The following is an 11,946-nucleotide window of genomic DNA, read 5'->3' as shown; positions in this document are numbered from 1 at the left end:
AATGGTTATATGTAACTCAGAAAATACAATAAAAATTGTCAAACAGTTCTTTAGTCATATTTCAAAAGTAGCTTTAGCTTGATGTAATTTTACACATTAGCTAACAAATTTTATCTATTCTATAACTTCATATTACTTTGCTTTTAAAATGAAGGTCTGAAATTCCGTATTTGCATTTCTAAAATTCAAAATATTGTGATAAAACATTAAAAAATTTTTAATTCATTTAGTAAGAAAGCATGATGCGACTCGTGTGGATTTGTTTGGGATCTGATCTAATATTTGATAAATATTACTATATTCTATTACTGTGTACTACCTTATTATTTCATCTTATGTATAGTTGTAAAGATTTTCTAAAAGAGGGGCCAGCAGTTAGGGTAATGGCTATGTCACTGGATTCCCATGTTGTTGACTGTGGTTCGAGTCCCAGACCCGGTGCCTTAAACTCACGCCAGGCACATGTGTGTGCGTGCCCAAGATCCCAAGAGGAAAATGGAGGAGAAGGGATTGCATGTGGCCACCCCTCTTGGCGGGTGGTTTCTCGCTTTCTGTCTCTCTCTCTGTCTTTCTGGAGAGTGCATGCACCCTATAACAAAAATCTCTCTCAAAAAAAAAAAAAAGATTTTCTAAAAGAAATCATGGGCTTTATATTTTACTTTTTCAAATTTTTGTGTATTTTCTATTGAGCCTAATGAACTAATTTTGATTATTATTTTTAAAAGTCTCTCAGTGTTAATATTTAACTTTTTATTCATTAATACTGTGGCCTCAAGACACTGTGAGTATCTCTTGTTTACTATTTGATTTGAAGATACAAAATTATCATTTTAAAAATGGAAAAACATGAGGAAGTCTTATTTGATCTAGTACAATGCATCTGAACCACAATGCTCAGGTTTGAAATTTAAGTTCTGAATTTTGATAGTTGGCCTCAGGAAAGGAAAGATGCCTTAATCTAGTGCTATTTCATAATTTGGATAGCAAAATAATTTGTCATTTTCCTTTTCAGTCCATTTATCTTTGACATTTGTTTTCTTCTGCTAAAATAATAAAAAAAGCAAGCAAAAAAGAAAAACATTAGTACAGATTTGAAACAGACATTTTATTTTAATTTATTTATTTCTACTATGAATGTTAAAATTTAGAATTGACTGTATTTATCTTATTATTAAAAGCAACTATTCCCAATGGAAGGAAGAGAAAGATATTTAAAATTATTATTAGTGACAAGATTAATGGAAAATTAATATATTTTATCAGTATTTATTAAATATAGGTTAACAAGTTATTGATGGCATTAGAATGAAATACAGCATGATTTTAAATAAAGTCCTTGTAAGTTTTAATGAGTCACATTGTAAACCAATCTTTACCTTAGAAAAATTCTAATTCTCGGGAACCAGCAGTTAGCGTAATGGCTATGTCGCTGGACTCCCATGTAGTCGACCGCGGTTCACATCCTGGATCCGATGGCTTAAAACTCACGCCAGGTGCGTGTGCGTACGTGCCCAAGATCCCGAGAGGAGAATGGAGGAGAAGGGATTGCGGCATGACCATCCCCCCCGGGGGGTGATTTCTTGCTTTCTGTCTCTATGTCTCTCTCTGTCTGTCTGGCGAGCGCACGTGCCCTATAGCAAAAACCTCTAAAGAAAAAAAAAAGAAAAAGAAAAATTCTAATTCTCACTGATAAAGATTAAAAAAAGAGACTATTATGTTTTTTCTCTTTATACAAACAGCAATAAGATAAATTTTTATAAAAATATTAAATTATATTAATTATTTTAATTGTTATTGTTTTTAGGTTTAATTGACAAATCATAATTATGCATATTTTTAGGATATAGTGTGGTATTGTAATACATGTATACTATGTGTAATACTCACTGATAAAGATTAAAAAAAGAGACTATTATGTTTTTTCTCTTTATACAAACAGCAATAAGATAAATTTTTATAAAAATATTAAATTATATTAATTATTTTAATTGTTATTGTTTTTAGGTTTAATTGACAAATCATAATTATGCATATTTTTAGGATATAGTGTGGTATTGTAATACATGTATACTATGTGTAATAATCAAATAGTTATATATATATATATATACATACATACAGTGGACTTAAAGTTATTGCCTTTTAGAACTTGTTTCTTCTCTCTAGCAGTAATATGTTTTGTCTAACCAAACTCTCCTACTCCCCTTCCCCACTCCTCTTCCTAGCTTCTAGTCATCGCTATTTTACTTTCTATTCAATGAGAAAATCTTTTCTAGCTTCCCCATTTGAGAATGTATATTTCTTTCTGTGACTGACTTACTTTCCTTAATGTAATGCCCTCTAGGCTTACCCATGTTGTAGCACATGATAGGATTCCAGACTTTTATATGACTGAATAGTATTTCAACATGTATCATTACCACATTGTCTTTATCCATGTATCCACTGGTGGACATTTAGTGTGATTTCATATCTTATCTATTGTGCATTAGTGCTGTGGTAAATTTAAGAAGGCAGATATCTTTTAGACATACTGATATCCTGTCCTTTGCATATATGCTCAGTAGTGGAAATGCTGAAGTATGTGGTAGTTCTAATCTTAGTATTGAGAGGAACTTGACAATGTTTTCCATAGCGGCTGTACTAATTTACACTCCTGCCACTGCATAAAACTTGTCATTTCTTTGCCTCTTTTTCTTTTTGATAATAGTCATTCTACCTGGTGTAAAATGATATCTCATTGTGGTTATAATTTGCATTTCTCTGATGTCTAGCAATGTTGAGAGTTTTTTTTTTCATATACTCATTGGCTATTTGTGTCGATATGGGGAGTTGCAGTACATGGACCCAATATTCAATTCAGAATAGGAGTGAATCCAATTTTTGGTCTCCTGCATCTGGAAAATTAGAGATGCGGACACAGAGAGTGGATAGCAAAGCAGAATTAAATGAAGGAGCGAACATCTCCCAGATGTGTGAGATCCCAGAAAGTTTGTTGCCAAAGAGGAACTGAGGCAGGGTTTTTATCTTGGTCAAGAAGGTCTTTGGACTTGTTCTTGGGAGGTGCTTGTGCATAAGTTCCCCTCCTGGAGGGATTACAATGTAGAAGAGTCTGATTATTCTTATTTTGGTATGGGTACAAAGGTCATGAGGCTCTCTGTCTAAAAGCTTTAGGCCATAAAAGACCATTATTTTCTTCCTGGAATATATTGTACCTTAAAAAGTCTTAATTGCTTTATTTGTTTTAAGACAATCACTAAGTCACTGCTGAAAGCTGTTTCTTGAGAGCGAATAGTTCCATAAGAGCTACTGAGCTGCTGAGCTACTGTTTCCATCATTTTGTGATTCCAGTTTGGGCCTCTGCCCTAACTGTTTTAGGATTCCTGTCTCCTATCCTGTGTCCTGTTTTGAGAAAAGTTTCTTTATTCCATTTTCTCATTTTAAAATCTAATTATTTGCCTTTTTGCTATTGAGTGATTTGAGTTCCTTGTATATTCTGGTAATGTATCCCTTGTTGGATCGGATGGATAGCTTTCAAATATTCTCTGCCTTTCTGTTGATTATCTCATCACTATTATTTCCTTCGATGGGAAGAAGATTTTTTTTTTCTGATATAGTCCTTGTTTTCTATTTTTTCTTTTGTTTTTGTATGTTTAAAGTTTTATTCATAACCTAAACAGTTATTTCTTTCTTCCATGAGAGACAAAGACAGAGAGACGGGGATACAGAGATAGGCACAGCAAACAGTGTCTTCATACCACCATCCACCCTCAGTGTCAACTGATCCAGATGGCGGGCACATGCACACATGCCCAGTGTGCTCAAAAAAGTCCTGTGATGGCATTACTGAAAACATGACATTTGCACAAATACCTGAAAATAGACAGAAAATACGCCAGACAACTGGAGCAGAGAATTTTGATGAAAACAACAATGTTTTAATCATTGAATACCTTTTGTACATCAGGAAGATTGTGGAAATCTGTGTTTGTAATGAATGCTTGTTTTTCATTTAAAATTTGAAGTTTACTTCTGAACTGTTATTTAAATTGCTATTTACAATTAATGCCTCAGTAAAATGAGGAGAATATGTTTATATACTCCCACAGTAAATATATGGATATTCATTGTGGAGGCTGCTAGAAGAGAAAAGTAATATTCCGAAAACAGGGAGGTGAGAGTCACAAGTTGCTCAATACTCATCAGTCAGCTTACAAAGCATTGCATGACATTTTAGTTATTTTTGCTTCATAAAAGCTATAAATTAGGACTTAAACTCCCCCTCAAAACAAAAAACAAACAAAAAAAAACCAACAAAAAAAACCATAACCACAACCTTTGAAATCACTTGATGAAGTGATGAGGTTGTCATTATTTCCATTTTAACAGCTGAGGAAACTAAACTTATATTTCAGGGCATTAAGTCAATTCTCCAGTGTCACACTGCTCATAGGTGCCATAGATAAGGTGCTGGACTTCCATGTGTAAAACACAGTTCAAGTCCCAGACCCAGTGACTTGAAAATCACACTAGGCATGTGTGAATGTGAGCCCAAAATTCCAAGAGGAAAACAAAGGAGAAGGGATTATGGTGTGACCATCCCTTCTAGGGGATGGGAAATCTCACTTTCCTTTATTCTGTCTCTCTGTCTCTCTCCAGTGAGCACTCACACCCTATGGCTAAAGGCAAAAATTAATAATAATAATAATATCTCCTAATGAATATATACCTTGAGATCTAATGGTAGCTACTTCACAGAGGTTTATTTTTCATGTTATCTAGAATACTTCATTTAACCTAAAATTACTACAAAACCTATTTTTCTTGCATCTCTGTCTTTACATGTTGCACTTCTTAGTAATACAAGTGTGATGCTCAGGCTTCTGAAAGCCAAAACTCTTCCAACTAAAATAGAATCTATTGCAATCTATCTTTTATAAGCAGAGCTATTCTTTGTTATTATGTTAACTCATGATTTGCTGTGTTTCTAAATTAACTGTAACAGGAATTCTTAAGTGCTACTAGAATTCACCACAGAGAACAGACTCTTCAAAGACATGAGCTTTGTAGGTTCGTCATAAAAGGGAAACACAGGTACATATTTTATAAATGGTATTCAGTCTATGCATGACAGATCTGACCTCGATAGATACCTCATTAAAAATTCTTTGCTACTTGGTTTTCTCAAAATATATAGTTCATAAAATGTTGATTTTTTAATTTGCTTTAATGTTCTCAAGACTGCCTAATAATTAAATAAATTTTTCTACCTTCTAGATGAATGTTTGTGTCTTTTCTCTGTATGGAACAAGAAGTTGTTCCCGTTCAAATAAAGTAACACTCATATTCCGCGTAAAAGCTAAGACTCATGTTGAATTCATTTTGTACCAAGAGCTATTTTTTTGTACTACTACTATTTTTATATTAACTAGTATTATATTCTCTGGACTATTTGCAAAATTGGGATATGATTAACATTTAACAATATTAAACATACCTTCTTTTTAAAACACATGCATTTATTTCTTGAAAGAGAGAGAGAGGCATCTCTAATGGGGTTGTCACACTGTGATCCACCCTCATCTTGGCTGGCCCACAGCATGGGCATGTGCACACACATGGTATTCTCAGGACAGTCAAAGGATGCAAACTCAGCATTTATCCCAGGTCGCATTGTCACCGTATGACACCAGACCTCAACATTTAAACATTATCATTTTGTTCTTTAGGCCTTCCCTAATATCATATATAAAATTGCAACCAGTAATACTTATTATCCATATGCCTGCTTGCTTTCTTTCTTTCTTTCTTTCTTTCTTTCTTTCTTTCTTTGTTTCTTTCTTTCTTTATTTATATTTATTTTAGGTTTTGCCATAGGGTACATGCACTCATCAGAGAGGACTGAGCCACAGAGAGGGAAAGTGAGAAATCGCCCCACAGGGGAATGGCCACACTGCAATCCCTTTCTTCCAGTCACTTCTTTGGATTTTGAGCACACATGACATGTCCCTGGCTTGATTTTCAAGCCATCAGGTCTGGGATGCAAACCGTGATCAGCCATGTGAAAATCCAGCTGCCTTAACCATCATGCTTTATTTTTAATGAACAGCATATCTTACTTTTTAACTGCTTGTATGCTATTTTTAATGTGTTTTTTGCTCAATCCCACCCATTAGAATAGTAGCTTGTGGACAGAGACTCTTGTTTGTCTTGTTAAAGGTAAAAGTGAGTCAGAGCCTGCAGATATGCAAGGTAAGGGTTCAACCAATATTTGTTGAATATCCTCATTTTACTATTGAGGAAAGTGAAATAAAACAAATAAAAAATGGTGTCCTCAGTTTCCTGAAAAGCTATATGTAGAAGGCACCTTGCTAGTAAGAATGAAAAGAAAACGGTAAAAAGGAAGCTGCATGTGAGCACATGTGTGTACTATTATTGCCAGCTATGGTGAAAGCCAAAGAATATAAAAAAGTAAGGCTTAGAATATTAAGACACCCTGAACATTACACCTAAAATGAGAATGGTTATGGGTGGGATGATGGAATAACATCTCTGAGACAGTGATGAAAGATCGGAAAACTTTATAAACAAAAGCAAAAGACAAAACAACACCCAAGGTTTTATAGAAAACCTTGTATCTCTCCCAGTGTATACGATTAAAACAGGGTACAATATCTATTTCCATATCCTTTAAGTTGCATAAAATAACATTAATTTAAAACACCTTTACACGAATTTGGTAAGTCCTGGTTACCTCTTACAAGGTTTCTGTTCATCTCTGGGTGTCTTCTATTATTGGCCTCATATTTGACATTGAGTTGAGGGCCACTAGGTACTAATTTTATTTAAGGATCCTCTCACCAAACTTATCTTTTATTTGTTCTTATTATGATAGCCTATATAAAAAAACCTTGCCCCTGATTTGTCATCAAGACATTTTTGTATTTCTAGGAGGTTTTGTTGAATTATTAAAGAGAAAATAATTATTTATTTATTCATTAATTTTTTTGCTGCAGCAAGTTAAGGTGTTATAGTGTTAATTTCTAAGTACTTCTATGAACAAATGGTATTTAACTATTTAAGCATCTGGAATTCTAGCTTTCCACCATGTGGCTTGCTCTCCTCATTCTTAAATCTCTCGTTCTCCAATATCCATCCTTGTGTTCTCTTCCACTGCCCATTTGTGAATAGATAGCATTTAAAAATCATTCTCCCCCCACATACCCTCAATTCTTAATATTCCATAACATAAGCTTTCATCTCTCCTTCAAGAGGTTCATTTAATTGGCTGCTCACCTAGATTCAATGTATCTCAGGTTTTGCTTGACTAATTTTGTTATTATAAGTCATGTGGTAATGAGCACTTTTGTGTGGGAGGTGCTCTTATAGAATTAAATAGAAATAGATTTGTTTGATCTTTATTTCTTTAAAATCTTATGTCTTTCTTCTGAGGTCAGTTCCTTACTTCCCAGAATATATCTTTTAGATATCCCTATATATCTTTTAGATATGTATTTTAGAAGTTATTTTATAAAGAGGCTGGTGATAGTGAACTCTTGTTCGTAACATATCTGAAAATATGTTTGGTTTGCTTTCTTAGAAAATTAAACATGAATATTATTTAGCCATCCTAAATCTAGGTATTTACCCAAAGGGACAAAATTGCACTTCTATATAAGCACTTGTATGCAAACAGTTATACCAGTTTTATTTTTAATTCACACACCTGAAGACAACTCAAATACACATCAACAGGACAATGGACTAACTACGTGCGATGCATCCATACAATGAAATGTTACTCAGTACTAAAAGGGAATGCTCTATTGAAATACACAGCAGATTGAATGAATCTCAAAATAATATACTGAATGACAGAAAACAAAGAAAAATGCTTATTTATACTTCTTTAATTTAAACATTAGAAAGACAAACTGTTTTATAGTGACAGAAAACAGATAAATGATTGCTTTGGGTTGGGTGGATGCTGAGTGTCAAGAAAAAGGATTACAAAGGGACACAAGACAATTATGAATGTAATGTACATGCTCAGTTTTTAAATTATGTCGATTGTATGTATAAATATGTCATAATTCATCATTTAAAAATGTATAGTTTAATGTATGCCAACCATACCCTAATAAATCTATTAAATATTGTAGAAGGGAAATATCAGATGATTTCTTCAGTTGATGGAGAGAACACATTTGACAACATTTAGCACTCAGTTGTGAAAAATATATATATTAAAAAAAGTACCAGAGAGACAACACTTCAACTTCATAAAGAGCACTTATAAGAAAAACCCTGCTGTGGGACCACCAGATGGCACAATGGTTACATTATTAGACTCCCACGTTGTCAACTGCAGTTAGAAACCCAGACCTGGCAGCTTAAAACTCATGCCAGAAGCATGTGTATGTATGCCCAAGATCTGAAGAAGAGAACGGAGGAGAAGGGATTGTGGCATGGCCATGCGTCCCGGGGGTGACTTCTCAGTTTCTCTCTTTCTGTCTCTCTAGTGAATGCATGTACCCTATAGCAAAAATATCTCTCTTTTAGGGAACCAGCAGTTAGTGTAATGGCTATGTTGCTGGACTCCCACGTAGTCGAACGCGGTTCGCGTCCTGGACCCCGTGGCTTAAAACTCACACCAGGCGTGTGTGCGTGCGTGCCCAAGATCCCGAGAGGAGAATGGAGGAGAAGGGATTGCGGTGTGACCATCCCCTCTGGGGGGTGATTTCTCGCTGTCTCTATGTCTCTCTCTGTCTGTCTGGTAAGTGCACGCGCCCTATAGTGAAAACCTCTAAAAAAAAAAATCTCTCTTTAAAAAAAAACATAAAGGAAACGAACAAGCAACTAACTTTATACTTAGTTTTGAAAGACTGAATACTCTCCCTAAGTTTGGGACTAAAGTAAGAACGTCTGCTTTCACCGCTCCTATTCGATGTGGTGCTGGAAAATCTGGAGAGTACAATAAGAGTAGAAACAAAGCACATACAAATCATAAAGAAAAAAATAAAGTAAACCTTCTCTATATGAAGATACCATAATTATCCATGTTGAAAATCCAAAAGAGGAGCAAGCCTATGGTGCATCAGTAACTCAATGCTCTACTAAACTGGGCCACATGGAAAGGTGCTTAGTATGCTTTTGAAAGCCTCCCTGTACATACCATATATGCATGTGAGTGTTATCAAAGTTGGGGGGAGTTTGGGGTGGATTGCAGCATGAAGCCCTGGTTGAGGCTCTCTTTCTCTAGAAAGAAATAACCAAATGAGTTTTTAAAAAGAGAGAAAGAGATAAAGAAATCCAAATAAACATAGAAATACTTCTAGAATTGATAAGTGAGTTCACTAGGATCACAGGTTAAAAGACACAAGATACAGAATCATTTTGTTTCTTTTTTCTTTCTCACCAGAGAGAGGGAGAGAGAGAGAATTCATCCCCCCCCACCAGGGAGGATGGCATAGTGTAGTCATTTCTCCTCCATTCTCTTCTGAGGGTTTTGAGCATGCATGCATACCTGCCTGACATGTTTGCCCTAGATTCCAGGCCCAGAACTTGAACTGCGAAGTCAACATGTGGTATCTACCAGTCTTAACCATGACACCACCTGCTGGCCCACAAAATCAATTTTATTTCTGTATACTGGCAATGACATTTTGGGCACTGAAATTTAAAATACAATACAATATAAAAATGCTCTAAAGAATAAAACTTTGTGGCCAGCTGGAGGCATGGTGGTTAAGACAGCTAGATCCCACATCAACCAACATGTTGGTCAAGTTCTAGATCTGGTAGCTTAAAAAAAAACATGCTGAGTTTGTATGTAGGTGCCCCAAATCCCTCAAGTAAAAAATGGAAAAGAGATTGTGGCGTGACTATCCCAAATAAGGGGTACTTTCTCATTTTTTTCTTCTCTCTCTTTCTCTGGTGAGTGTATGCCTATGTGTGTGGGGGAGAATTAGAACCTAAATCTAACAAAATATGTACAACATTTGTAGGCTATAAGCTATATAACACAGACAGAAGAAATCCAAACATATCCAAATAATTAGAGAGAAATAATATGTTAATTGATTGACCCAACATGTAAAGATGTTTATTGTTCTCTAATTGATAAATATATTTGATACAACTCTTCAAATATAGTAAGACTTTTGGAGTTATAGAAAGACTCTTTGTTAATTTATGTGAACTGGATAAAGAACTAAAGAGCTGAGACAATGCTGAGAAAAAAAATATAAGGAGAAATCAGTCTACCTGATTCCAAGAACAATTACATAGCTGTAGTAACCAACTCTGTGTGGTAGAGGTGGAAAGATAAACATATAGAAGAATAATATATGATAGAGAAAACATGCACACAAATATGATGAAGGGAAAAATCAATTCAAAGGAGAAATGGTCATTCTCAGAAACAGTGCCAGCATAATTAGACATCTATTGGAAAGAAAAATGAGCCTTGACTTTAACTCAGATCTTATGCAACATTTAATTCAAAATGAGGGGCCAGCAGGTTGCATGGTGGGTGGGGACACTAGATTTCCACATGGTTGACCACCAAGAGGAGACTGGAAGAGAAGGGATCTCAGATTGACCAATCTTTCTCTAAAGAAAAAAAAGAGGGGAAGAGATAATTTGTATTTCATCAATTTTTTGATATCTGCAAAGATTCTGTAAATAGAATAATAAAATGATCTAGGGACCAGCAGTTAGTGTAATGGCTATGTCACTGGACTCCCATGTAGTTGATAGTGGTTCAAGTCCTGAATCTGGTGGCTTAAACTCATGCCGGGCATGTGTGTGTGCATGCCCAAGATACCAAGAAGAGAATGGAGGAGAAGAGATTGCAGCTTGGCCATCCCCCATGGGGGGTGATTTCTCGCTTTCTGTCTCTCTCTCTTTCTGGCGAGCACACTCACCCTATAGCAAAAACCTCTCCAAAAAGAAAAAAAAAGAATAATAAAATGATCTCCAAATAAAAATATCAAAAAATCAAAAGTACGTAGAATAGAGAACTCTCAAAATTCAACAGTAAAAAGAAAACAATCTAATCAGAAAACATGAAGAGCCAGTTCACCTAAGAGGCTACATAAATGGCAAAAAAATTACACGAAAAGATGTTCAATGTCATTAGCTATTAGGTAAATGGTAATGAAATGCACAATGAGATATCTCTACACCTTTCAAAAATAAAACACAGTGACAACCCAAACACTGTTGGAAATGCAGAAAAACTAGATAGCTCATACATTGCCAATGAGAATAAAAAACGTTACAGGTACTCTGAAACAAAACAAAAATCAATGAACAGAAAAACCTATAAAAACTGTAATTACCATACAGTTCAGCAATTTTACTCCTGTGAACTCATATCATAGAAATGAAAACTTAGGTTCACATAAAAAACTGTACACAAATATTTCTAACAGCTTTATATGATATTTAATAGATATTAATAGAGATAAATAGAAGGATACTCCATTCTGACTATATTTTTTTCTCAAGCACCTGAGATATTGCCTGGACTAATCATCCCATTGCATGGATAACCCATCCCAGATGGTAAAAAGGCTTAAACAATTGCAACAAAAGTGTATGACTGGGAACCAGCAGTTAGCGTAATGGCTATGTCGCTGGACTCCCACGTAGTCAACCGCGGTTCATGTCCCGGACCCGGTGGCTTAAAACTCACGCCGGGCGCGTGTGCGTGCGTGCCCAAGATCCCGAGAGGAGAATGGAGGAGAAGGGATTGCGGCGTGACCATCCCCTCTGGGGGATGATTTCTCGCTTTCTGTCTCTATGTCTCTGTCTGTCTGGCGAGCGCACGCGCCCTATAGCAAAAATCTCTTAAAAAAAAAAAACAAACCCTGTTGGGAATGTTTATCTCATTGTCTGTCTGTTTGCCTCTTAAATGGAAGGAAAAAAAAAAAAACAAAC

General features: G+C 35.3%; 1 pseudogene; it reads left to right on the top strand.

The window, feature by feature from the left end:
- Positions 1-2,824: 2,824 nt before the first annotated feature.
- Positions 2,825-11,946, top strand: part of LOC102477834 (thioredoxin-dependent peroxide reductase, mitochondrial pseudogene) — an 89,076-nt pseudogene continuing 79,954 nt past the window's right edge.

This window comes from Tupaia chinensis, unplaced genomic scaffold (genome assembly GCF_000334495.1).
Source record: "Tupaia chinensis unplaced genomic scaffold, TupChi_1.0 Scaffold138854_1, whole genome shotgun sequence".
In the NCBI taxonomy this organism is placed as follows: domain Eukaryota; kingdom Metazoa; phylum Chordata; class Mammalia; order Scandentia; family Tupaiidae; genus Tupaia; species Tupaia belangeri.
Note: the sequence above shows the minus strand (reverse complement) of the source record. Positions and strands in the feature narration are given on the sequence as shown.